Below are 27,035 nucleotides of genomic sequence, written 5' to 3' on the forward strand. Positions count from 1 at the left end.
TCCACCACTTGCTTGGGCATCACCCAAGCAAAACCTGTCCTACCAAAAATCTCATCCATAAAAGTCTTAGCCACCTCACAATGTAGAAATAAATGGTCAACATATCCACCATTTTTTTTACACAAGCAGCACCAATCCGCAACAACAAAAAAAACCCATGCTTTCTCAAATTATTCGTGGTCAAGATTTTTCCAAGAGATGCCAACCAACAAAAAAATGCAACCTTACTAGGAACCTTACATCTCCAAATGCTCTTCCAAGGGAATTTGTTGGCACAAAAGTTAATGCCTTATAAAAGGAGCAAACTGAAAATCTGGAATTTCCAGCATGTATCCGCTGCAGACTGTCTTCCCTTCCCTGCACAATCTTCATGTGGTGTAATCTTCCAAAAAAATCAGAAACAATGTTCACTTCCCAGTCATGCATATCTCTGATGAAATTTACATTCCATTGGAGATTATTGATTAACAAAATAAAGGGGTCAGCCACTGCAGCTTCTTGATCACTAGCAATTCTGAATAGAGAAGGATAAACATTCTTGAGAGCCATATCCCCACACTAAGCATCATGCCAAAAACTAATCCTTGTACCATAACCCACCTTATATTTAATATGATTGACAAATTCCCCCCAACCAACCCGAATGAACTTCCACAAACCTACCCCATACACTCTTCTAACTTCCCTAGAACACCAACTCCCCCACAACCTTCCTGTATTTGACATCAATAATATTTCTCTAAAATGCATCCCTCTCAAGGTGATATCGCCATAGCCATTTCCCAAGTAAAGCTTTGTTGAAAAGCCTCAAATTTTGAATCCCCAAACCTCCACAAGAAACTGGTGAGCATACCTTCCAACTAACCAAGTGAAACTTTCTTTCCTCTCCAAGACCACCCCACAAAAATATTTGGAAAATCCTCCCAATTTTATTAGCCACCCTTGCAAGCAAAGGGGAAAGAGAAAGGAAACACATGGGAAGCTTATAATGTTACAACTAGAGACTGTTGGAATCATTATAGAGCGCAAAAATTTCTCATTCCCAAGCAATGTAGGATCGCAAAAACCACCTACTTATACTCAATGTGGGAGGTATTACAAACCCCCCCCCCCCCCCCCCCCCCGGGCAGGCGGGCCCTAAATTATTGACGTCCTCGTCAAGCCATTTCATCACAGGTGTTACAACTCTAGTCCCACAAGTCTAGTTGGGATTGTCTCTAATACCATTTATAATGACCCAAAGAAATTTCAAGCTACATTTAGGCCTATACTCCAACACAAACTAGTCAACATGGGATCCCTCCTTTAGAGTTATTAGAACTGTTCTCTCTCAAGCAATGTGGGATCCAATTCACCACCTTCCTATACTCCATTCAGTGTATTACATTACATTTCTAATAGAACTCTTAACATATACAGTTTTACCACTACATTGCAAAATTCTAAAAGATCAGGCGATATTCATTTTTTCGTAAGTGAAAAGATTTGAAGATATTTATACACACCATAAGTATATATAATCCATGAAATCATTACATATTCAAAGCAGGATGTTTTTTTATTTCTTGTGGTCTGCTTATACTTGCATACTTCTACAGTTACTCCGTGTTCAAAAAATTAATTCCAGTTTAGGTGGCAGCATTTCCAAAACTTGCTGAATTTTGTAACCTTTGTTTTTGCCAGAGGCAAATGGACGGAGGGGAACCATATCTACACAACAATTTAATTTTCGTTGAAAAGTCTGACCCAATTATGCAAGTTACAGGTAAGGGTCAACCAATTGTTCAAACACCAATTTAAGCCGTGTTCTATCTCATAGAGAGCATAAGTTTAATGAAATATCATTTTACAAGCTCAATCACGTTGGCTCGCAAAACAAACTCTATAATCAATGAAAGAAATTTACATTACATGACTTCAACAATACATTTTATCAAGTGAACTCAAGGATTTTAGGGGCATTTAACACAAATTCTCATTTGGATAAATCTAAATTCTGTATGTTTACCCGTAAAATGGGCCATAAAATTGATGATCCACGTTCCAATAAATTAAAACACATATTTATAAAAGAACAAAACGAGTTTAAGCAAACGCATTGCACTAAATTAAAATGTACTTGACCACACAGGAAGAAAATAGTTACAGTTAATGTCTTCCTGAGATCCGAATAGTTCCCAAGAAAGGGAAAGAGACTAAATAGATCGCAATATACATGCTTCATAGCAATATTAATTAAAACCCACTACAAAAATATCAATAGAAAGGGAAAGGGAAATCCTACCTTACGACGCAATCAAACCCCATAAGAATAAGTAATCTACTATAAATTTAAGCAATAAACAAAATCCCAAAACAAGCTCATGCATTAAGAAAAGAGAAAAAAATCCAAGAACGAATGGAAGAGTACAAATTACCCAACTTTAGATGTAATTATGCAGTAAGATAGCAAAACTTCAATACCCAGAAAGAGATTTAGTGTGGGAGCCAATTTGGATGAACAGAAAATGAACCCAGGACAAAAAAACCGATTGATTATCAGTTAAGATTAGAGGTAACACCAAAGGATCGAACGCCCAAAACAAAGGACTTTCTTTTTCTTACTTGTCGGCACATAACAGTAATAAAAGAGGGGGGCAAGCGCAGGATTGGAGTGGAGACCGAAAATTTGTGAAAGATGCGTACAGAAAGTAGAATTTACAGCTAAAAGGTATTCGTACCCCTTCAGAAAGAAGGTGTTTGGATTCTTTGGAACCTTTGCAGGTAGAAGGAACACACCGAGTTGTCTTTGAGCAGAGGTAACCAACTAAGTGGGGTTGAGGGTAGAGAGAGAGAGATGGGTTTGTGAGTATTACTTCTAGTGGGGCTGTCCATGGGCTTGCCATAACCTGAAACTCGGTGGCTGGGTAGTTCGATTGGTCCAAATTTGGGCGGTCGAGTCCAACTTCAGTGTTTAAAAATAAAAATAAAAACAAAAACAAAAGCAAAAAAGAGAACACAGACAAAATAAGATCAGATTAATATCATGGTTTTGATACTTGAAATCTACAGTTTTAAGGCCCAGTTTGAATCTCAAACTCATCTCAATTTATCTCATTTAATTATTATAATTTTTTTAAATTTCAACACAAAATATAATAAAAATTGAAATTTTTTTAAATTTTAAAATAATAATAATATTAAAAAATAATATTCGAACTTTATTTTATTTAATTTTTAACTTTCATCTCAACTCAATTCACTATCCAAACGCACCCTTGATATTTAGATCCATAATTTGTCAATTTTATATTTTTTATAATAACAACAATTTATCTACATTTTCTTATGTGTACCAATCGTTGCCCTTGTCAAGCATCAACCCTTACCATATTTCATCTAATTAAACTCAGACACGTGTCCCTTTTGATAGCTAATGTGCACTGTGTAAAAAAAAATTTCCGAGCTATTGATGTCATCATATTATAAAAGCATTCCACCTCATATTGCCACTGGCTTAATTAGGCCAAAAGAAAAGGATGTGTAAATCAAATAACACGACATATGGGTTTTTCCCTCCAAATTGAAATGCATATCCAAACAGACACTGAAGGGTCAAGAACCAAAACACCACCCTTTTTAAATCATTTTTTGTCACATATGTTTGAGTAAATAGGTATATCACAAATTGTTAAAAGAAACCACAATTCTATAAAGTATTAAACAGATGTAATAACCCAGGCTTAGCCAAGTCTTCACTCATATTTCGTTATCAAGCTATGCAAGGTGGCAGAGGATACTTAGGAAAAACTTTGGATTTGATGCATTGGGAATCTAAGCCCACAAGGGAGGCCTACAAGGCCCATAGATTTCACCCATCACATTGGTTTAGGGTTTGGAAACCCTAGTGGACCTTAGGGCACACGCCCAACTCATCGCTTAGTGTCACTTGCCATCCACTTGTGTCCTACACAAGGTGCAATGAACCTGGACATAGTATAGGAAAAAGGGGGTGAGAGACTTTAGGGTTTGGAAACCCAAAAGCCCCACACGCCTATCGAGAGTTGTTCACCTACTTTCTGCCACTTGTCACGCATACAGAAGATCGTGTTTGAGAAAAACACCTGACTTGACACTTGTTACTAACCTAGAGGGCTTCTAGAAGAAGGAAATGATGAGACACATTGGGAAGACCAAGGATCTCACTTGGCCAGTTCACCCTCACCAAACCACTCATGCCTATATGCTACTTGTCAAGGTTGTGTGGGTTCCAAGAGGATCCCATTGGGAAATGGCGCCAAGGGGAGTTCAAGGGCAAGGGCACGACCCACTAGAGGATGGAGTTTCAATTTCAAGGGAGTGATGCCAAGTGTCACTCATGCATGACCTTCTAGAAGAGGGAAATGATTGAGAAATGGGAGGGTTGCATTGGGATAGAGGGAAATCCTTTTCCCTAGGTTTTGGCCAACACATGTACTCCCTCACACCTGCCACTTGTCACTCACTTAGAGGGAGAATCATGAGGAAAATTAAGGGTTGCTTAGGGAATATGCACTCCACGCCACCCAAGAGCCTAGAGAAAAGGAAGAGTCATCTAGGGAAGGCACACACACACCCACCAAGGTTCTAGAAGAAAGATCTTCGTCGGATTTGGGGAAGGAAGAGAGGAAGTGGGTAGCTAGGGCCAAGACTCTCACACACGGCTCTTGCCACTTGGCAAACATGCACACAACCACTCTCCAAGAAAGATCTAGGGTTTGGTTAAAGGATCCATACACCCACAAGGTTCATTGAACCTAGCCCACAGGTGAATCACATCTAAGGGCTTTTTGGAGAATTGATGGAAGACACAATATTTGTCCCATTTTCATAAGGATGCCCTTGAGGTTCCCAATGTGTTGGAAGTGATAAAGGAGAGGGGAGGACTTTTCGGTTTGAGCAAAAGAAGGTGACACATGGCACCCTCACACAAGCCAACTTTTGAGTTTCTCTATGCCATAGGAAGATGAGACTTGGAGGACTATAAAAAAGAAGAAGGACAACACCCAAGGGTCTTTTCTTTTGGGCTATTTCGGTTTTGTTTTGCATGTGCTATCTCTCCATTCTCTCTTTCTCTCACACGACCACCCAAGAAAAACTTGTCTCTTCACTTTCTCTCCAACCAAACACCTTTCCTACTACTTATTTCTGTATGTTACGAGCAAGGAGAGGAGCCAAGATACCAAGAGAGGAGCCACACGATACAACCCTAACTCGCACTATACACACACCTACGCACGTGTACAAAACACAAGCGTGTTGAATCTCAAAGGCTCTGATTCAAGAGAAGCCCACCACCACACACACACGAACACTTGATCCTGTTTTCATAAAGAGTTTCTTTCCAAGAAATTAGTCTTCATCTCGTTCTTATGAATCTTGGCCATGATGCACATCACACCTATGCCATGCACTTACGAGCCACTAGGCCGAATGCTTAATATACCATCATGAGTAAGAAACCCTAGCAACTTCACACACACTTTAGTGATTCTAATTAGTTAAACGAATTATTTACAGTTTACTTGATCGTACTACATTGCTTTGGACTTTTGTAAGTAGACTTTCAACCTACTCTTAGATACTATGTGCATATGATGTGTGAACTTGCATTGCTTGTTATTTGACTGAATGAAATCTCTCATCATGTTATATATTCGATTTTACTTAAATATGTGTTTCCATGTTACTTGTTGTATATTATCATGTTGATTGTTATTTGATTTTATCATGAAATCTCTTGTGATACCATGTCTTGTATTCGAATCTATTTGATCATGTTACCATGTTATTTGATGATGTATTACCAAATATGTTAGAAGACCTAAACTCATGTTACTGATCAAAAATCATGTTTACAAGTGCTTATATGTTTCAGCCAAGCGTAGTATATGATGTTATGAATCTGTTTTACCCTTTGTAAATTGTTGAATGCCATTGTTCGTATGAGTAAGTTAAGTATTTGCATGTTCTAATATTTTCAAGTCGCAACACAGAATATTTATTGTTTGTGTATGATTACATGATATATGATTGCGTGAATCTCGCTTACATGATTACAGGATTCATGAAAAGAACAAAGTATCATAAGTCCATGTTACATGTATTGGGTTTGTGCACTGTTCTCAAGAAAAGAGTAAGTAAACAAATTGTCACGATCTAAAATGCTAAGATGGGGGAATGCCCTTGTACTCCTCTATCTACTCTGGAGTGTTTAAAATGGAGTGGTAGTCCCTAAGTAGACAAATCACAGTCGACAGATCTCGAATGGATCCTTTTGAGAAGGATACTAGAGCAGGGTTGCATTTAAAGCTAGTGGGTGCCATACGATGAAGGCGAAAGAATTTGAGTTGTCGTAATAAGTATGTTAAAGAATTTGACGTAGTCACCACAGTCAAGTGGGCCATTGAATGATGTGGTAATTAGTGGGGAACACACGGTGCATAGGGGAGCCATGAGGTATACAACAATATGTTTTATGAAATGAATAAGGCTATGAGCTCCAAAACATAATATGTGAATGACTAAGAACTCGAGGTTAAATGATATATTATATGTTTAAGAACCAAAGATGAACAGATGGAAAAGACGTTTTCTTGAAATGGTCAAAAAGGTTTCTAGTAAAAGTTATTTTGGAAAAAGTCAAGTTTTCCATCGGAGTACATGTCCATGCTCTTATATGCTTATGTTGCTTGTTTACTTACTGGATTTCTTGAAATCTTACTGTGGTAGTTTCAAGTACCATTCCCAACCTAGAAAGGTAGAAGTCACCACAGGACTGCAAGAGAATGACCATGAAAAAATGCAACAGGCCAACTCCCTGGATAGTCAAGGAGACCCCAAAGAGCTATGAGAGCTCATCAAAGCCATCCTTAGTAGATAGGTTGGAAGCCACCAACCAATTCATTATTGAAGTGTTGCAACTCTTTTAGGAGCTGAGGAGAATTTTTGAACAAGGACAAGGTCGAGTAGGGATGGCCTTGTTAGAGTGTATTTTGGAAACGAATCAATTAAAACTTTTGATAGTCCCTTGTTTTGGGAGACTTTTGAAAACAATGTGTATTTTGGAGTATTATGATGAAGTTTAAAACTTTTGGGATTCTTACACTTCAGTACCATGTTATTACATTACCACCAGTATTATGTGGTTAAGAAAATTTCTCCGCTACGATTTATTGTATACTGCTAGATTATTAGATGTATTGCATCTTATATGTTAGGTACGGAGGGTATGTAACCTTGAGTTGCATGTTTCAATACTTCAGTCACCTTCCAACCCCAAGTAAGAGAGCTAGGGGCACCACGACAGATATGTCTTGACATGAAACTTGAGATGTAATTCTAAAAGCCCAAGACACTCAAGACAATTAATAGTCAAGAACCATATCTCCTTGTCCTAAAATTGTTTCCTCACATATGGTCAAACTCTAGCTACAATAGATACTAGAAATCATTTGCTCCAAGCATTTGCACCGATCCCTATTGCCCCATTCCATTCAGTTTGTGTCAAATCGGCATTGATATTGTGAAATCGAAGTGCTATGATCAAGTCTCTACTCTTAATGCCATGAGTGCAGAGAACGAACACCAACTAGTCATGTGAGCAACTACTCATTTTCCTCTCGATTGGTCACGAATCTTAACTATACATTCTAAATCTCAAATATTTGTTTATAAAATTTAGAGGATAATGTTTAAATTGAGCCAAGTATTTTAAGATCCTCCAAATATTTTAAAAGTTAAAAATTATTTTAATGGGGCAATTTTAGTGTTATTGGACCAAGCCTAATTTTTTTAAAGTAAGCCTATTTAATTTTTGGAGCCCCAAAGATAATAAAGTTTGGAAAATCATTTTATTTAAATGATTTTCTTTCTTTAGAAATATTTTTTAATATCATCATTTTACTTTATGTTAAAAAACTTTACTTATTTAGATGATTTTATTTCTCTTAGAAATATTTAGTAAATTTCATTATTTTATTTTATGATGAAAAATATTATTTTGGGATTTAGAAAACAAAAATAAACTTTTAGATATAGTTTCATTTCATTTTTATTTTCATTTCTCTACTTCTCTTGTTTAGTTATTGCCATTCTCTTCATGTTTAATCTCCACCGTTGGAACTAGGTTTGAATCCCAAAATGTAGGGCCTAAATTAATTTCCCAAAAACCCTAATTCCCCTCCCTCTTTTCCTCTCTTTTGTAGCAAGGCTGCCACCGGGCCCCCCCTAAAAGCTGACAAGTCCACTGTCATGTGTCCCAACGCCTCCCTTTGTTTCTCTCTTTCTCTCTCTTAGCCATGGCCTTCGTGAGTTCTAGTGTTGCTACATCTCCTCTCAAGCCATTGGCATCCAGTCACCACTGAAAGCCAAGCCACTGTCTTATACCAACCAACCCTAAAATGCCTCCTCCCTCAACCCTCTTGTTTCTCTATTTTTCTCTTTGTAGACGACCTTGTGCTGCCATGCACCACCTTAACCCCTTCTTGTCGTGACCATGGCCACCATAACTCGGCCACCTTCCTCTCATCTCCTAATCCGTAAGCCAACTCCAACCCCTCATTTCCCCTCTACCTCCATCATTTTTGCACTGTCACATTGCAAGGCCCATGTGTAACGCTCCCAAATTTCGTTTGGGATTAGATGAACATTTGAAGTGTTAAGACATGTAAGATCCTTTGCAAGTTCTAGATTGACTAATTACAGGTCAAGAGTTAGAAAGATCAATGAAGCTATACAAGTATGTGCGCAATTCACTTGGGACGAATCTAACAAGAGCCCAACACTCAAGATGAGCCTGAGAGAAGGAAATCCAGTTTTGATTCACGTGATACAAGCTATGGAAGACATGACTTAGAGTTATTGTTTGGGCCTATTGTTATTGAAGGCTTTCAACTTGTTTAATTCATTTAAAGGACTTACTTTATTAGTCTAAAATAATTAGACTTGAGGATGCTTGGTGTGACGCCCCCAAATCCCCATGCACGGACACGGGGAAATCGAGACATTCGGATGGTGACATCACGGGTCACCACCCTATCGTCGAGTGCCAAGTGTGTGTAAAAACAACAAATGTGCAAAAGAAAATGTAGCGGATAACGAAAGTCATATAACTAAGTACCAAAATTTTTCTTAGTTTAAAACAAAACTGTTCAAAACATACATATTAAAATATTACAAACTACAAATATAGTTCAAATCCAACAACAAAGCATAAACTTCAACTCAACACTCTGGCGGAGCCGCATCCTTGGGCTCAACCTCCTCCTTTTCGAACTCTGTACCAAAATCTACGGTACCAAAAATGTTGCCGCAGGTAAGTAAAATTCAAACACTACTAGATAAAAACATAATAACTCAAACAACATGCATGAAAGAATGCAATGCACATGTCCCATAAAACCATATTTTTTCCATACATGCCAAAAATTCCATTTGGCCCCAAAAACACATTATTTTCCAAATCTCGCCAAAAGACTCATTGGGCTCATAACCAACTCAATCCATTAACCAATTAATCCGTATGCACCCTGACCTCCCCTAGGGGTCATCCGCACACCCTGGCTCCTGTGCCACACTGCGGGTAATGACCACGCGTATGACACCTAAACGAGCGATGCCTAGTTCTGCGCCCCACGCGTTCGTAGCCAAGCATCCTCTAGTCCTCGCCAGCGAAGGGCCACGGAGTCGGTGCGTAGAGCGTTACCATCCCGCCCACTCCCGTTGTCGCCCAGCAACAACTCAGGGGACATTAGTCAATATATTACACTCCCGAGTGAACAGAGGAGCTCCACCGAGATAATAACCCATCCCAGCTTGGGTCGTGAGACACACGCACCCGAAAATCCATTTACGCCAATAAAACAAGATTTTCTCAATTTAAATAAAATGCACGTCCATGCACCATGTAAAATGCAACCACAAGGCACAAACCAACCAACCAATCACAAATTAACAAATCAAGCAACTCCGTCCTCAATCCATCCGACCCCCGAACTCCTCGGACTCAGTCAAGAATCAACCAACTAACCAGATAATTTATTGTAAGAGCATAATATATTTAAATCTAAAAGTAGAGTTTGGAAAATACTTATAGCGCTATACGGTATTTTTCAAAAGCTCGCGGCGTTGCAAACGACGGAGGAAAAGCAACGTAACAGTGTAATTTACACTGTGGCCGTGGGTAATAAATTACCCACTTTCGAACGGGGACAAACCAAGGCACGAAATTGATAGGGAATGGTCTTGAAATGTTTATGAAGGTAAAGGAAGTGAGTTTTGGCCGTGGGTGGCGGTGAAAACGGCGGTGGAAGCGGAAAAAGGCCAAATCGGAGTTGAGCTCGTGGGAGCTGCTCCAGCAACGGATCGAGGTCGGAAATGGGTGGGTTAGGACGGCAAGAGGTAGGGGAAGAAGCTGTGAAGAGATGGTGACCGAAGGTGGTTCGATGGCACCGGAATCAGTGAAAATCTGTGTGGCTTGGAGGAGCTCGTGGCGGCTAATGGTGGCTTGGATGGAGGTGAAACTTGGTGGGGATGTTCACCGGTGGAAGGGGAAGAAAACTGGGTGGGTGGTGTAGGCCACGCCGCCGGCGAGCGATGGTTCTGGGCTGAGAAAGCAACTGACGACAAAGAGGAAAAACAGGACTGGTGCCGTGACTTCTAGCCGTGCGTGGCGGCTAACGGCTGGTCGGATGGCCCTGAAAATTGGTGGGGATGATCTCTGATGGGAGGGGAAGCTTTTGGTGGGGGTGGTGCACTACACGGCGGCGAACCGGGCGGTCAAAGGGCCGGCGACGGGAAGCGAAAAAGGAGCTGGGCATGCGCGGGAGAGAAGAGAGGAAAAGAAGAAGAAGAAAAAAAAAGAAGAAGGAAAGAAAAGGAAAAAGAGGAAAAAGGAAAAAAGGAAAAAGAAAAAAAGGTAAAAGAAAAGAAATGAGGTCCAATTCTCACTCCAGAAACCAAAAACTGATCCACCGAAAACGATATTAAAAACCGTAAAACGACTAAAATAAATTAAACACCACATCAAATAAATTAAAACCAATTAACATACAATAATTTAAAATAAAAGAACTAATATATTAATTAAATTAAAAACACACATTCAGTGAAAATATACGTAAAAATGGGTCATCACATCCTCCCCCCTTAAAAACAAATTTCGTCCTCGAAATTTGCAAGATCAAACACCAGCACCAAAAAGATACAGGATACAACTCTGAACATAATTGAGAGATACATATCATTAACAACTCCCAACAAACCCAGTGGTTATTATCTTCACACCATAAATTGCTAATATCGACAACGTCTCTGCTTTACCGTCCGAATTTTCATCCTATTCCAACCTTGGTAACCTAATAGCCACTTCTAAAGTTAACCATCCATAAACCAAATTGCACGACCAAAAGATTAATCTCCCATTAAAACTTCGAATCACTACTAATTCTTCAAAATCAACACAAAATTTGAACTTCTAAGAATCTCCAAAAATCATGCTTTCACGCACTCTGATAACTCACCAAAATACATAAAGGCTATATCCTTAAAAATTAATATCATGAAGTACAAGCTCAATCCACACCTAATCACAAGAAAACCTTTACCACATTTCCATAGAGAATCATATACTTCCAAAAACCACAAATCTCCTCATTCCTCAGTTGGCCATCGCTACCCTAAATGAAAACCAACATTCCGCAAAAATACATCCATTGATTGATGACGGAAACCAGTACTAATCAACCTCCAGGCCCCAATTTGAAAACACAAAACATCATCCCAAAATACACGTCTCTTCTAAAGATAAGGAACATCTCCAAAAGGCCCAAGTCCCTCCCGGCCAACCAACGAGAGCGCCTATAACCTCTATCCGATATCCCACACTTCAAGCTCATTACCTATATTTTGAATAACATCTAATCTTGCAATAACTAACTCACTATAAACTACCATTGACTTCACCTAGACATAATCGAAACGCTCTTGGTAACTCACCCACCTACTTGTACTCTCAAAAACTTTAGTTTTAGAACAACTAATTCCTTCAATAGCACTTCACAAATAAATCTCAAGACAGGCCATACTGTTTAAATCTTCAATCCATCAAAACTATTAAACAACACTCATGGATCCTACTGCTTCATTACTTCATACATATGATTATGCTACCCACCGTTGATGCACAAGTTTCAACTTCCAAGATTTATTACTTCATACACCACACATGGTGACCTAACGATCTCCTTTCAAGTTAAATAACCATATCCCCAATTCTCCCAACTAGATACTTGATCTTCAAAGAAAAGTATAGCCTCACCAATTTAAATTCCTATGACTTCAAGTTGCAATTAATTCTCAAGATAAACATAACAGTCGTTTCAAACCATCATCCCAATGGGTAACCCGCTTCAACTGCACATTCCGTTCAACTTACCAAACAACTCACAGCCAAAATCTCTTGAATTTAATATTACCACACAGATTCCTCTTCAACTCCTACCAAGCCAAAAATAGATGAGACTACGACCAGCACTCCCCGAAATCCATACGCACTTACCATTACTACTCATCGATCTCATGTACTCTTAGCCAACACCACAAATCATTCAAACATACAAGTGATCCATTGTCACATCTCCATCACCTGGACTTATATCCTCAACTCAACCAGAATCATTCTTGAATCTACTCAACTTATATCCTTAAATCAGCAACTAGCCATTGCTTAAAGTTTGGTACCGAGAATGACCTTAAACCTACTAAGAATCCATTCCCAAAAGTCTACGGATCATATAGCCTCAAATTCAATCATATTCAATACCAACACAAAATCTACTATTTCCAACACCCTGATGGACCTATATCTTTCGAGTCGATAGAATCATTTCCTAAAATTTGCCACTACAACCTTGGGTTAACAATAATTATTTTCTAAACTAGCTCGATATCTTCAATCCTCAAAGAAATCTACTCTAGAAAAATTCTCATATCAATAACTCAACTCCAATCAACCCCATTTTAATGGTTACAAACTAATCACTCACTAGAGTAGATCAAGCTACAGCACTAAGTCTGTAAAACTAATAACTCAATTCTTATTATAAATCAATCCTTCAACTCTGCAATTCTAAAACCTTAAATCAAATAAGAATCATCTTCCGGAACTTCTAAGATCAAGGAACTTACATCCCATAAAAGAAAAAAAATCGACTCCCAAATCTTTCAAATTCTAAAACATTACTAGATAATAAATCATTTTCTGAAATTCTCAAGATTGGTGGCTTTAATCCAAAACATTCACCATAAAAGCTTGTAAAATCTAAAGCCCCAATTGCCACCAAATTATTCATCCGAATCACGAAATCTAAAACTCAAAATTTAATTATTCCCCCCCAAAGCTTATCGAACCTAACACCTTAATTACCATAAACTTATTTTCCTAAAATCTATAAGGCTCCAAACTTTAAAACTTTGTTGAAATTTCATAAAATCTAATATCAAAATTTGTTGAACTTACAACCTACTACGCTATAGACCATTTCATAAACTCCACGGAACCAAAGAACTCAATTATTCTACTTCCCTAAAAGATCACCCCGATCATGCCATTCTCTCCAAGCCTCGATAATATATATATAAAAAAATAATAATAAACCACACCAGGCATTCATCACGAAAGATTAGATTAGACCCATACCTGCCATGACTCCAGCATTCTGAGTCTCCATAACCTCGCCTCCAACGGTACCAAGAGTCACTGCGTACATTTGAGCCTAACCTAAATGCCTCTGGTTAGTTCTACCACTGCCTCGTAGCTCCACGACTTTCTTGAACTCGACTAGGGCACTCACGAGCAAAATGCCTCGTCTGACTGCATTCAAAACATTGATTACTACCCAGACGACACTCGCCTCTGTGAGCTCTATTACATTTGCCACAAACTAGAACTCGGCCCGCCATACGCACACCGGGGGCTGCCAACAATCGGATTCCTGTCCTCTGCATAAACTTTTGTGGCGATCCAGAACTGCTTCCTTCACCATCAATGTTTAGCCTCTTCTGACCTAGAGGGGTGTCCACACTTAAACTAACCTCACGCTCTGCTAGAGTGGCCAAATCAACTAATTCTTGAAAAGTGGATACTCGGTGGCTGACCACCATTCGGCGTATAACAGGACGTAGACCCTCCTGGAAATGCTCGGCTTGCATCTCCTCCGAGGCGATGAGGTGGGAAGCAAATCGCCTAAGTTCTATAAATCTCCGGGCATACTGTTCCACGGTCATGCTCCCTTGGACCAAGCTTAAGAATTCTTTTGCCTTTTGCCGCCTCACGGAAGCGGGAAAGAAGCGATCATTAAACTCTTTCTTGAAGCGCTGCCAGGTCACAGCGGTGAAAGACCCCAATTCTGATTCCAGCATTACTCTCTTGGTATCCCACCACTCAGAAGTAGTACCTTACAACATATAGCTGGCATAGAGTACTTGTTGCGCCTCAGTGCAACCACACACCTCAAAAGTCCTTTCCAAGTCTCTGATCCACTTTCCAGCTTGAAGTAGATCCTCTTCCCCAGTGAAGTGTGGAGTTCTATGTGCCAGAAAGCGCTCATAGGTGCATCCAGCTTGCACCATGCCACTAGGCCCTCCTGGGTATAGCCAAGGCCCTCACTGATGTGGCCAAAGACCTCCTTATTGTGGCCAAAGCCCTCCTTGTTGAGGCCTAAAATTCTGTTGCATGAACTCAGTCATTTGCCGTAGCGCTTGGGCTATGGCATCATCTCTCGGCGTATCGTCCTGAGGCTCTTGAGTAAACTTTCTTGGCCTAACCATTTTCCTGCCACCACAACCTTTGACCCCCTTTAAGAAAAACAAATAAAACCAACATAAAACAAAAAACCAAAACCAAACCACACAACAAGAACCAAAAAGAAATCAACATGCAATAACATAACTAAATAAATAAATACAAGCAAACTAGCTCAAATAAATTCAAAACAAATAAAACAAATCAAATAACAACTTTACTTAAAATAAATTTTAAAACACAACTTTAAAAACATTCTGGTACTACGTATGAGACATGTGGTTTTACCCAGAGCCAAACTGCTCTGATACCACCTGTGACGCCCCCAAATCCCCACACACGGACACGAAAAAATCGAGACGTCCGGATGGTGACATCACGGGTCACCACTCTATGGTCGAGTGCCAAGTGTGTGTGAAAGCAACAAATGTGCAAAAGAAAACGCAGCGGATAATGAAAGTCATATAACTAAGTACCATAATTTTTTTTAGTTTAATACAAATCTGTTCAAAACATACATATTAAAATATTACAAACTACAAATATAGTTCAAATCCAACAACAAAGCATAAACTTCAACTCAGCACTCCGGCGGAACCGCATCCTCGGGCTCAGCCTCCTCCTTCTCTTCGAACTCTGCACCAAAATCTATGGTACAAAAAATGGTGCCGTAGGTAAGTAAAATCCAAACACCACTAGATAAAAACATATTAACTCAAACAACATGCATGAAAGAATGCAATGCACATGTCCCATAAAACCATATTTTTTCCACGCACGCCAAAAATCCCATTTGGCCCTAAAAACATATTATTTTCCAAATCTCGCCAAAAGACTCATTTGGCTCATAACCAACTCAATCCATTAACCAATTAATCCATATGCACCCTGACCTCCTCTAGGGGTCATCCGCACGCCCTGGCTCCTGTGCCACACTGCGGGTAATGACCACGCGTATGACACCTAAACAAGCGATGCCCAGTTCTGCACCCCACGCATTCATGGCCAAGCATCCTCTAGCCCTCGCCAGCAAAGGGCCATGGAGTCGGTGCGTAGAGCGTTACCATCCTGCCCGCTCCCGTTGTCGCCCAGTAACAACTCAGGGGACATCACTTAGTATATTACGCTCCGAGTAAACAGAGGAGCTCCACCGAGATAATAACCCATCCCAGCTTGGGCTCGTGAGACACACGCACTCAAAAATCCATTTACGCTAATAAAACAGGATTTTCTCAATTTAAATAAAATGCATGTGCATGCACCATGTAAAATGCAACCACAAGGTACAAACTAACCAACCAATCACAAATCAACAAATCAAGCAACTCAGTCCTCAATCCATTTGACCCTTGAACTCCTCGGACTCAGTCCGGAATCAACCAACCAACCAGATAATTTATTGTAAGAGCATAATATATTTAAATCTAAAAGTAGACTTTGGAAAATACTTACAGCGCAATACGATATTTTTTGAAAGCTCGCAGCGTTGCAAACGGCGGAGGAAAAGCAACGTAATAGTGTAATTTACACTGCGGCCGTGGGTAATAAATTACCCACTTTCAAATGGGAACAAACCAAGGCACGAAATTGATAGGGAATGGTATTGAGATGTTTATGAAGCTAAAGTAAGTGAGTTTTGACCGTGGGTGGCGATGGAAACGACGGTGGAAGCGAAAAAAGGACAAATCAGAGTTGAGCTTGTGGGAGCTACTCCGGCAACGGATCGAGGCCGGAAATGGGTGGGTTAGGAGGACAAGAGGTGGGGGAAGAAGCTGTGAAGAGATGGTGGCTGAAGGTGGTGTGACGGTGCTGAAATCGGTGAAAATCCGTGTGGCTTGGAAGAGCTCGTGGCGGCTAACGGTGGCTCGGATGGAGGTGAAACTTGGTGGGGATGTTCACCGGTGGAAGGGGAAGAAAACTGGGTGGCCTACGCCACCGGCGAGTGGTGGTTCTGGGCTGAGAAAGCAACCGGCGACAGAGAGGAAAAACAGGGCTGGTGCCGTGACTTCTAGCCGTGCGTGGTGGCTAACGGCTGGTCGGATGGCCCTATAAATTGGTGGGGATGATCTCGGATGGGAGGGGAAGCTTTTGGTGGGGGTGGTGCACTACACAACGGTCGGACGGCGGCGAATCGTGCGGTCAAAGGGCAGGCGACGGGAAGCGGAAAAGGAGCTGGGCATGCGCAGGAGAGAAGAGAGGAAAAGAAGAAGAAGAAAAAAAAGAAGAAGAAGGAAAGAAAAGGAAAAAAAGGAAAAAGGAAAAAAGGAAAAAGAAAAAAAAGAGAAAAGAAAAGAAATGAGGTCTAATCCTCACTCTTGAAACCAAAAACTGATCTGCCGAAAATGATTTTAAAAACTGTAAAACGACTAAAATAAATTAAACACCACATCAAATAAATTAAAACCAATTAAAATACAAGAATTTAAAATAAAAGAACTAATATATTAATTAAATTAAAAACACACCTTCAGTGAAAATACACGTAAAAATGGGTCATCACACTTGGCCCACATATGTCTTATGTTTTATTAACTAAGGTCCTAAGGGAAACTTTTTGATGTAAACTTAAGGGGGCGCCGGCCACATGTTTAGTTTAGAAAGTTTAATTTTTCAACTAGGGTTTCTTTTAGAAGGGTCTTGTAGTTTTCGGCCAAGGATAATTTTGGAAAGAGTTTCAATTTTAGATTTGGGTTTAATTCTTAGAGGAACTACTGTAGCCGCACCACCCAGGGTTATTTTGGGAAAGAATGTTTTAAATTTTAGTCTAGGGTTTATTTTGTTGGGAAAGGGTATTTAAACCCCTTGTAGTCATATTTTACAACGTTTATGAAATTTGATGAATTATTTTCATTATGAGTTGAGTTTATCTCATCTTGCTTTTGAATAAACTTTTGAACTTATCAAAAGTAAATCATAACATTTGTAGCGTTCCTCCTTGTAATCTAGGTTCTTGAGACAGGTTCTTCAACTGGTCTAGATTCTCTATAATATAAGTTTTTGAAATGAGTTCCTCAACAGGTCTATGTTTTTATATTGACTTGATTTTGGCTTTCTTGGGTGAGTCTTCAAATTGATTATGGGTTCAAGGGATTCCATTTCCAAGAGTTCATATAATTTGGTATTTAGAGCATGGTTGCCAATCAGATCTGATTCTATCTTTTAATTCTTGCATCTTTAAATCTAATTCTAGGGCTTTATTTTTCTAGGGTTGCAAAAAAGTGAAAAAAAAAAGAAAAGAAAAAGAAAAAACAAACAAGGGGCTGCCGAAATTTCATCTTATTAGGGCTGCCATGTTCTTCTTCATCTAGGGTTTCTTGCATCTCTAAGTTTGTCAATTGTTTGGAGTACCGTTTCATTGATTTTTTTCTACTTCCTTGTCAATTTTTGTACGTTTGAATTCAATTGTTTGATTTTCACAATTGAATATTGTTGCTTGTGATTGAATTAATGAGAAAAGAAAAGAGAAGAAATGAAAGATTTGAAAACAAAAAAAGAAAAGAAAAAAGAAATAACGAAATTTGTTGATTGAGCCTTATCATCAAAGAGGCTAAATATTTCATTCTAGTTGATATCTTATTTTGCAATACTCTTTCCCTCGTTCAAATTCATTGAGTCTTGTGTCATTTTATTATTTCCTTGTTTCTTGGACCTAATTGTATTGTTTTGATTTTGTTTAACTAGTTCTTAAATAACTTGAGCGAGAAAATTATTGAGAGGTAAAATGCAAGAGAGTGTGAGATTATTATCGGAAAAAAATCAATTAAGAGTAAAACATGAGTGTAGTGCCATTATTTGAGTATAAACACATAAAAAAGTGTGTGAGGTTTTCCACTAACATTCTTTTTGTGTAGTGCATTAAAATGTCTCACAAAAGTGACTCATTACTAAATGGGATGGCAGATAATTTATTCTTTGTGTTGCAAGCCATGTACAACAGTTTGAGGGGTTGCATTTGATATTAGAGGAAGTGAGGGATATGATGGATCAACAAGATGAGGTGATTAGAAATCTACATGGTGGGAGAGATAGGAGGAGACGAGAGAGCCTACAATGGAATATGAGTATGAGAATGAATGAGATGGTAAGGACGATGAAGACTTAACATCTAAAGTTGGGATGGGTAGACATAGAGGAGGTAGGTGTGGAAGAGGAGTTAAGGGAAATCCCAGGAGTCAAGATGGGATAGATAGGGACCTTGGGAGCATCAAAATGAAAATAACATCATTCCAAGGTAGAAATGATCCTAAAACATATTTAGAGTGGGAGAAAAAAAAATAGAGTTGATGTTTGATTGCCATAATTACTCAGAGGAGAAGAAGGTGAAGTTAGCAGTAATTGAGTTCACTAATTATGCAATTTTTTGGTTGGATCAATTAGTGACCAATAGGAGGAAGAATCATGAGAGACCTATAGAGACATGGGGTGAGTTGAAAGCTCTCATGGGGCGGATATTTGTACCTAGCCACTACTATATAGACCTCTACCAAAAATTATAAAACCTACATAGGGGTCTAGGAGTGTAGAGGATTTTGATAAGGAGATGGAAGTAGCTATGATATGGGCTAATGTTGAGGAGGATTGGGAGGCCACTATGGCTAGATTTTTGATGTGCTTTGAATAGGGAGACAGCCAATGTGGTTGAGTTGTAGCATTATGTGGAGATAAAGGATAAGGTACACATGGCTATGAAGGTGGAGAGGCAGTTAAAAAGAAAGGGGACAGCAAGATACACTTCAGTTTCTAGCACTCCTTGGAAACCAAAGTGAGATAAAGATCATTGAGCTGTAGCAAAGGAGAATACCGAACCACCTAAGGGAAGAGATAAGGGAGCTAGCACGAACAAACCAAAGGTAGAATCCCAAACTTTAAGAAATAGAGATATTAAATGTTTTAAATATTTGGGTTTAGGGCACATCGTATCTCAATGTCCAAACAAGCGGGTGATTATCATGCGTGACAATGGGGAGGTGATGACTGAGAGTGAGGGTGACAATAGAGATAGAGCATTACATTGATTTTGTGCCAAATGTCACAATCCCTACTCAACCTTTTCTCGAAGAACTTGAGTCATTGACACACTTGAAAGGACAAGGTAAGTTGACTAGAATGCATGCCACATGTGAGGAATGTATTGAGACTTTTCCTCATATAATTAAATACACACAAGGTAAGGAGAATTTTGTGGTTAATGCATTATCAAAAAGGTATGTCCTTATCTTTATTTTAAATGCAAAATTATTGAGATTTGAATATGATAAGAAATTGTATGTTAATGATGATGACTTTGCTAGTGTGTATGGAGTATGTGAGAAAGCATCGTTTGGTAAGTGATATAGACTAGATTGGTATTTGTTTAGAGAAAATAGACTTTGTGAGTCTACTAGTCTTATGCGTGAGTTGTTTGTGCATGAATATGGTTTGTTGGGACATTTTGGTGTAAAGAAGACTTTAGGCAATCTGCATGAACATTTTTTGGAGTATTGTTGGCCATTCATTGAGTTTGCATATAATCGAAGTGTTCATTCTACTACTAATTTTTCACCTTTTGAAATTGATTATGACTTTTATCCACTTATTCTTTTAGATTTAATGTCTCTACTTGTTGATGGCAGGAGTAGCTTGGATGGACAAAAGAAGGCCTAATTCAAAATGGATCTTTTAGGTGAGTATAAGGTTTTTACTACTCTCAATGTTATTGATCGTTTTTTCTTTGATGCAGGTGTAGATTCAAGGTTGAATTCTTTTGAGGAGAGGGGGAATGATGAGCACTAAGATGGACTTAGTTTTAAAGATCCTTTGCAAGTTCCAGATGAGCCAATTACAAGGTCAAGAGATAGGAAGATCAAGGAAGCTATACAAACATGGGTGCAATTCACTTGGGACGAGTCTAACAAGAGCCCAACACTCAATATGGGCTTGAGAGAAGGAGATCCAGTTTTGATTCACATGATACAAACTATGGAAGACATGACTTAGAGTTATTGTTTGGGCCTATTGTTATTGAAGGCTGTCAACTTGTTTAATTCATTTAAAGGATGTCAACTTGTTTAATTCATTTAAAGGATGTCAACTTGTTTAATTCATTTAAAGGATTTATTTTATTAGTCTAGAATAATTGAGTTTGAGGATGCTTGGCCCACATATGTCTTATGTTTTATTAACTAGGGTTTTAGGGAAACCTTTTTAGGTAAACTTAAGGGGGGTGCTGGTCACATGTTTAGTTTAGGAAGTTTAATTTTCTTTTGGGAGGGTCTTGTAATTTTAGGCAGATGGTAATTTTGGAAAGAGGTTCATTTTTAGATTAGGGTTTAATTCTTAGAGGAACTACTGTAGCCGCATCACCTATGGGTATTTTAGGAAAGAATGTTTTAAATTTTAGTCTAGGGTTTATTTTGTTGGGAAAGGGTATTTAAACCCATTGTAGCCACATTTTACAGAGTCTATAAAATTTGATGAATTATTTTCATTATGAGTTAAGTTTATCTCCTCTTATTCTTGAATGAACTTTTGAACTTATCAAAGGTAAATCACAATCTTTGTGGCATTCCTCTTTGTAATACGGGTTCTTGATACAGGTTCTTCAACGGATTTAGATTCTCTATAATCTAGTTTCTTGAAACGAGTTCTTCAACGGGTCTAAGTTTTTACATTGACTTGATTTTGGCTTTCTTGGGTGAGTCTTCAAATTGATTGTAAGTTCAAGGAATTCCATTCCCTTGGGTTCATATCAGATACTTAAACATTTAGTATGATTCTATCATGAGTATTTTAAATCACGTATCCTAACAATCAAAATAATTACACTAGGAGTACGTAGTAATACTCTGACAATCAGAATGATTACATTACGAGTATTTTAAATGAGATACCCTAACAATCAGAATGGTTACACCAAAAGTATTTGCATAACTGAACTTGAACTAAATTCTAACAATCAAATTGATTTTGCCAAAAGTACTTCATGTGAATTACAAATGGAGATACTCAGACAATCATAATGATTACATGGCAAGTATTCTATACATAACTAACTTGAACATAACTCGAAAGATGACTTACTTGAGATAGAAACATTTCGTAACATAGCATACTTACAACAATGAGTATTACATGACATGACATAAATGTAACAGATGGCATACGTAACATGACATACTTGCAATGTATAGTAATACGTGATAGAATATCTTGCATAACAGACGAATAATTCAAGACAGAATAAATTCTATATAACAGATGAATATGTAATAACTTGGCATGGCATATATAATAATATATATACATACACTATAGTTTCTTTACTTATCATATATACACAGTAAACTGTTAGGAAGTTAAAAGCTAACTTATCTCGATTTTTGCATTTTATAAGTAATTTCAAGTGCGATCACAAGAAACTGAAAATAATAATTTCTAAATATTAGAAATTAATCACTAACAATTAGAAATAAGGAAAAATATTAACTTAGAGTACGATTACCATTTTACCCTCTACATGTGAAAAAATGACCATTTATCTCTAACTTAAGGATTTTGCATCCTAATTTCAAAAATAACCAAAATTTACATACATCATGTAAATTTTTTTCTAACCTCAAATATCAAATCAGAAAAAATTAATACTAAAAAAAACCCTAAAGGCTCTATAGGGGCCAAAACTTGCATAGGCTTTTTCCCTTTATTTTTGTTGCAATTCTTCCAATTTCAAAACTCATTATCAAACCAAATTTTTGCAACAAAAATCTTTCTATCCTAAGTTTAAAAACATACTTAAAATACCCACTAAAATATGCTAATAATCAACACCAAATTTTTTAGAAATAGGATTCAAACATTTTAATTAAAAAGGCAAACCATTGAATCAAATGATTTGATATATTTCAAAGCATCTCCAAGAATTTCAAAAATCTAAATATTTCTTCTAATATATTCATAACATTATCCTAAAAATAATCATATTTTGAATCATCAATAAAAGTCATCAAAATCACTAAAACAATACTTGGAATTTTCTGTGACAACCCGCTTTTACGTGTATTTTCACTGAAGGGTTGTTTTTAATTTAATTAATATATTGGTTTATTTATTTTAAATTATTTTATTTTAATTAGTTTTTAATTTATTTGATGCGGTATTTAATTTATTTAGTCGTTTTACGGTTTTTAATGTCGTTTTCAGAAGATCTGTTTTAGTTTCCGAAGTAAAGACTGAACCTCATTTCTTTTCCCTCATCTTTTCTTTTTCTCTTTTCTTTTTCTTCTTCTTTCTCTTTTTCCCTTTTCCTTATTTTTCTTTTTCTTTTTCTTTCTTTTTCCCCTTTCTCTCCCGCGCGATTCCCCCTCCCCCGTGCGTCTCTCTCTCTCTCTCTCCTCTCCTTCACACCGAACACATCATCTGCCCAGACCTGCCGCCGCCGGCCACCGTGCATCACACCATCACCACCAATCTCTTCCCCTCCCTCCGGTGAACCACCCCACAAATTTTCACCGCCAACGGAGCCGCCGTTTAGCCGGAAAACCACCATCAAGCCACCTGGTTTTTGCTTCGATCTGCCGCTGTTGCTCCACCTCCGGCCACCACCTTTTCACCATTTCATCACCGACTCCTTGCCATCCTAACCCACCCATTTCTGGCCTCATTCCGTCGCTGGAACAGCTCCCACGAGCTAGTTTTCGATTTGGGTATTTCAGCGCTTCAACCACCATTTTCGCCGCCACCCACGGCCAAACTCCACTTCCTTTCACTTCATAAATATCCTTAGACCATTCCCTATCAATCCTGAGCTTTGGTTTGGGTATTTTACAACCCACAGCCACAGTGAAATTTCACTGTTACGTTGCTTTTCTTCCGTCGTTTGCAACGCCACAAGCCTTCAAAAAATACCATATAGCGCTGTAAGTATCTTCTGAACCCTACTTTTAGATTTAAATATATTGTACTCTTTACAATAATTATTTTCTGTTGGTTGGCTGATTCCGGATTGAGTCTGGGGAGTTCGGGGGTCGGATGGATGGAGGACGGAGTTGCTTGATTTATTGATTTATGGTTGGTTGGTTGTTTTGTGCATTGAAATTGCATTTACATGGTGCATGCACGTGCGTTTTATTTAATTTGAGAAAATCCTGTTTTATTGGCGTAAGTGGATTATCGGGTGCGTGTGTCTCACGAGCCCAAGCCGGGATGGGTTATTATCCCGGTGGAACTCCTCTGGTCACTCGGGAGCGTAATATACTGAGTGACGTCCCCTGGATTGTCGCTAGGCGACGACGGGAGCGGGGGCTAGCAGATGCTTGGCTACGAACGCGCCGGGCATGGAACTGGGCATCGCTCTACGCACCGACTCCATGTCCCTTCGCTGGCGAGAGCTAGAGGATGCTTGGCTACGAACACGCGGGGCGGGGAACTGGGCATCGCTCGTTTAGGTGTCACACGTGTGGTTGTTACCTGCGGTGTGGCACAGGAGCCAGGGTGTGCGGATGACCCCTAGGCGAGGTCATGGTGCATACAGATTAATTGGTTAATGGTTTGAGTTTGATGTGGGCTAAATGTGACTTTTGGCGTGATATTTGGGAAGTTTATGTTTTTGGGCCAAATGAGATTTTTGGCGTCTGTGGAAAAATATGATTTTATGGGTTTTGAGCATTGGCATCCTTTCATGCATATTGTTTGAGTTTTATATGTTTTTATCTAGTGGTGTTTGGATTTTACTTACCTGTGGCACCATTTTTGGTACCGTAGATTTTGGTACAGAGTTCGAGGAAGAGGAGGAGGCCGAGCCCGAGGATGCAGCTCCGCCTGGGTGTTGAAGTTAAAGTTTAAGCTTTGTTGTTTGGTTTAAAAACAATATTTGTGCTTTGTAATATTTTATTATGTATGTTTTAAACAGCTTTATATTAAATTAAGAAAAAAATTCTGGTACTTAGTTATTGACCTTGCTTTTCACTGCGTGTTTTTTCGTGCACATTTGTTGCTTATACACATACTTGACACATGTCGTTAGGGTGGTGACCCGTGATGTCACCATCCGGACGTCTCAACTTCCCCATGTCCGTGCGTGGGGATTTGGGGGCTTCACATTTTCAGTTTATTTCTAAGTTCTAAAAACAGATTTTTGTTTCTAACTTGTTTTGATCAACCTTTTGGTCCATGACTTATAACGATGTGATCTTCAAACAAAAAAATCACATGGTTTAAAAAGGTATCCTAAACAAATATAAGCTTCAAATTCAAGATCGCATGGTTAAAATCAACCAAAACATAAATATAGCCAAGAACATGATACTTTGGCCTATCTAAATATCTCTGTACATAAAATTTCATATCTTTAAAAATAACAACAAATATTTTCAAAATAATATTCTAATATGTATATAAGAGGCTTAGGATCCTTAAATAAAATTACCAAAGCCATTGGAATACATTTAAACCATCAAAAATCTTTCTCAAAATAGAAACTATTTTTCCTCTTCTAGTGTCTAAGTTTCTAGATTTAGGAAAATTTTTCATCAAAACTTTTAATCATGCAAAAAAGTCTCAACCAATAATTAGATACACATGTTAAAAATACTCCATAAAAATTTTGGACCAAAATCTATCCATTAGCTTGGTCAAAAACTCCAAAATATAACATACTCTCTAGTTTATAGCTTAGAATGACCTTTATGGGGTATATTTGACTAATCAAATGATATTAAAATGGAACAAATAAGGTATCCACATAAATTAGATTAAAAAAGGAACAACTTTTATGAATGAAACTTTGTGAGAAAACACTTACACAAGCTTTGAAATAGGCATGCAAAAGAACTCCAAAAAGGTGTCCGAGAGAGTATTTTGTTTTCTTTCTAAGGAATGTGGAAAAAAGAGGTGAGATGAGTCTAAAATGGGTTGCACGACTTCTTGGACAAGTGAGTGATGAAGAGAGAGGGCTGAGACTGAGCATAAGTGTTGCTCTTTACAACCCAAAAAAAGTAGACAAAACTATCCCAAGATATTATTTCCTCATGGTGGAGTGTTGAGTTAAAAGAGCGAGGTGGACCTTTTAGCTTATCCCTTATAGAACCTTCTAGGCTCCTTTTTGAAAGATTTGGTCAGTCAAGTAGGGGTACAAAACTTAGTTAAGAAGTAATGCTAATGTGGCCAAATTCGTGGGCCTTAATCAAATGAGCCTTAATTTAGGGTTTTAAGAGGGTTTGGTTTGCTATCAAGTCCAAAACCAATTTATCTTGGCCCAATCAAATATCCAAGATTTGAAAAGTTGGATAATGATATTCTAACATAAAATTGAAGGATTAATAGCATGTGGAAGTAATTTGATCAAGCGATTAACACAATACTAGAAACCGATCCAGTTAGGATTTTGAGGTCAACTTAGGATTTGGATAAAACTGTTTAGGATTTCAGTTTCAACCATGCTATTGGATTTTTAGTTAGATCCCAACCATATAGGATTTTACTAGGGTATAAATCCTCTTTGGTTTGGCATAATTTAATTGGTCAGATGGAATTGGGTTCTGGCTTAGGTGACATGATCTTACACCTTGATTCCTTCAAATCCATCAAACGTTCCTCATAGTGCCAAATGTCTAATATTACTCAGTATGTGTGGCTAAGATCTTACTAAGTGTCCAAATAAAATTTCTTTAACCTAATTTGGACATTTCACACTGTAATTTTGAAAACATTGCACTTGGTGTAACTATCAAGATTACTATTCACTCCAAAAAAGTGCATAATAATCTTAGTACTAAAGTCCTGAATATTCATATGAATCTACAGTGAAAATTGTTTACCAAAATTCAACACCGAAGTGTTCCTAAAAATAAATTCACAGTTTCGAATAAACGTTTCTTTCGAAAATATGAAAATAGGTTATTGTGCCATAAAATCCTAAATAATTAACTGAGTTTAATGGCATAGACCATATAATGCATTCTGACAGTTCTAACTACTTCAAATAATTAAAATCACATTTCTGGGACCATAGTGAGTGGTAACACTGACTATGTCGACAGACTAAAGCTTATGCGATCGGTTTATTCGTGAAAACTTATGGGATTTTCACGATGTTCCTAAAGCCAATAGAAATTCTATTATTGAATTTCTAGCAGGCTGTTCCACCATGGCTCAACCATACTCAGCCATGAACCACCTCATCGACAGTGCCATTCACCTATTTAAGCCAACCCAAGAGCAGTTGAGCTCCTCCTTGCAC

The 27,035-nt window shown here is 38.2% G+C and overlaps 1 protein-coding gene across 9 annotated transcripts in view; it reads right to left on the minus strand.

Moving 5' to 3' along the window:
• Nucleotides 1-2,874, minus strand: part of LOC122307656 (WD repeat-containing protein 26 homolog) — a 42,448-nt gene extending 39,574 nt beyond the window's left edge. For 2 of the 9 annotated variants that reach the window (XM_043120678.1, XM_043120681.1), the window contains exon 1: nt 2,721-2,874. The gene's annotated coding sequence lies outside the window, so the exon portion shown is untranslated. Of the gene's footprint in view, nt 1-240; nt 1,061-2,417 lie in introns of those variants that run through there. The other 7 variants (XM_043120679.1, XM_043120677.1, XM_043120683.1 and 4 more) reach the window with 6 other exon arrangements.
• Nucleotides 2,875-27,035: the final 24,161 nt, after the last annotated feature.

The sequence above is a fragment of the Carya illinoinensis genome, chromosome 4 (genome assembly GCF_018687715.1).
Source record: "Carya illinoinensis cultivar Pawnee chromosome 4, C.illinoinensisPawnee_v1, whole genome shotgun sequence".
Classification (NCBI taxonomy): Eukaryota; Viridiplantae; Streptophyta; class Magnoliopsida; order Fagales; family Juglandaceae; genus Carya; species Carya illinoinensis.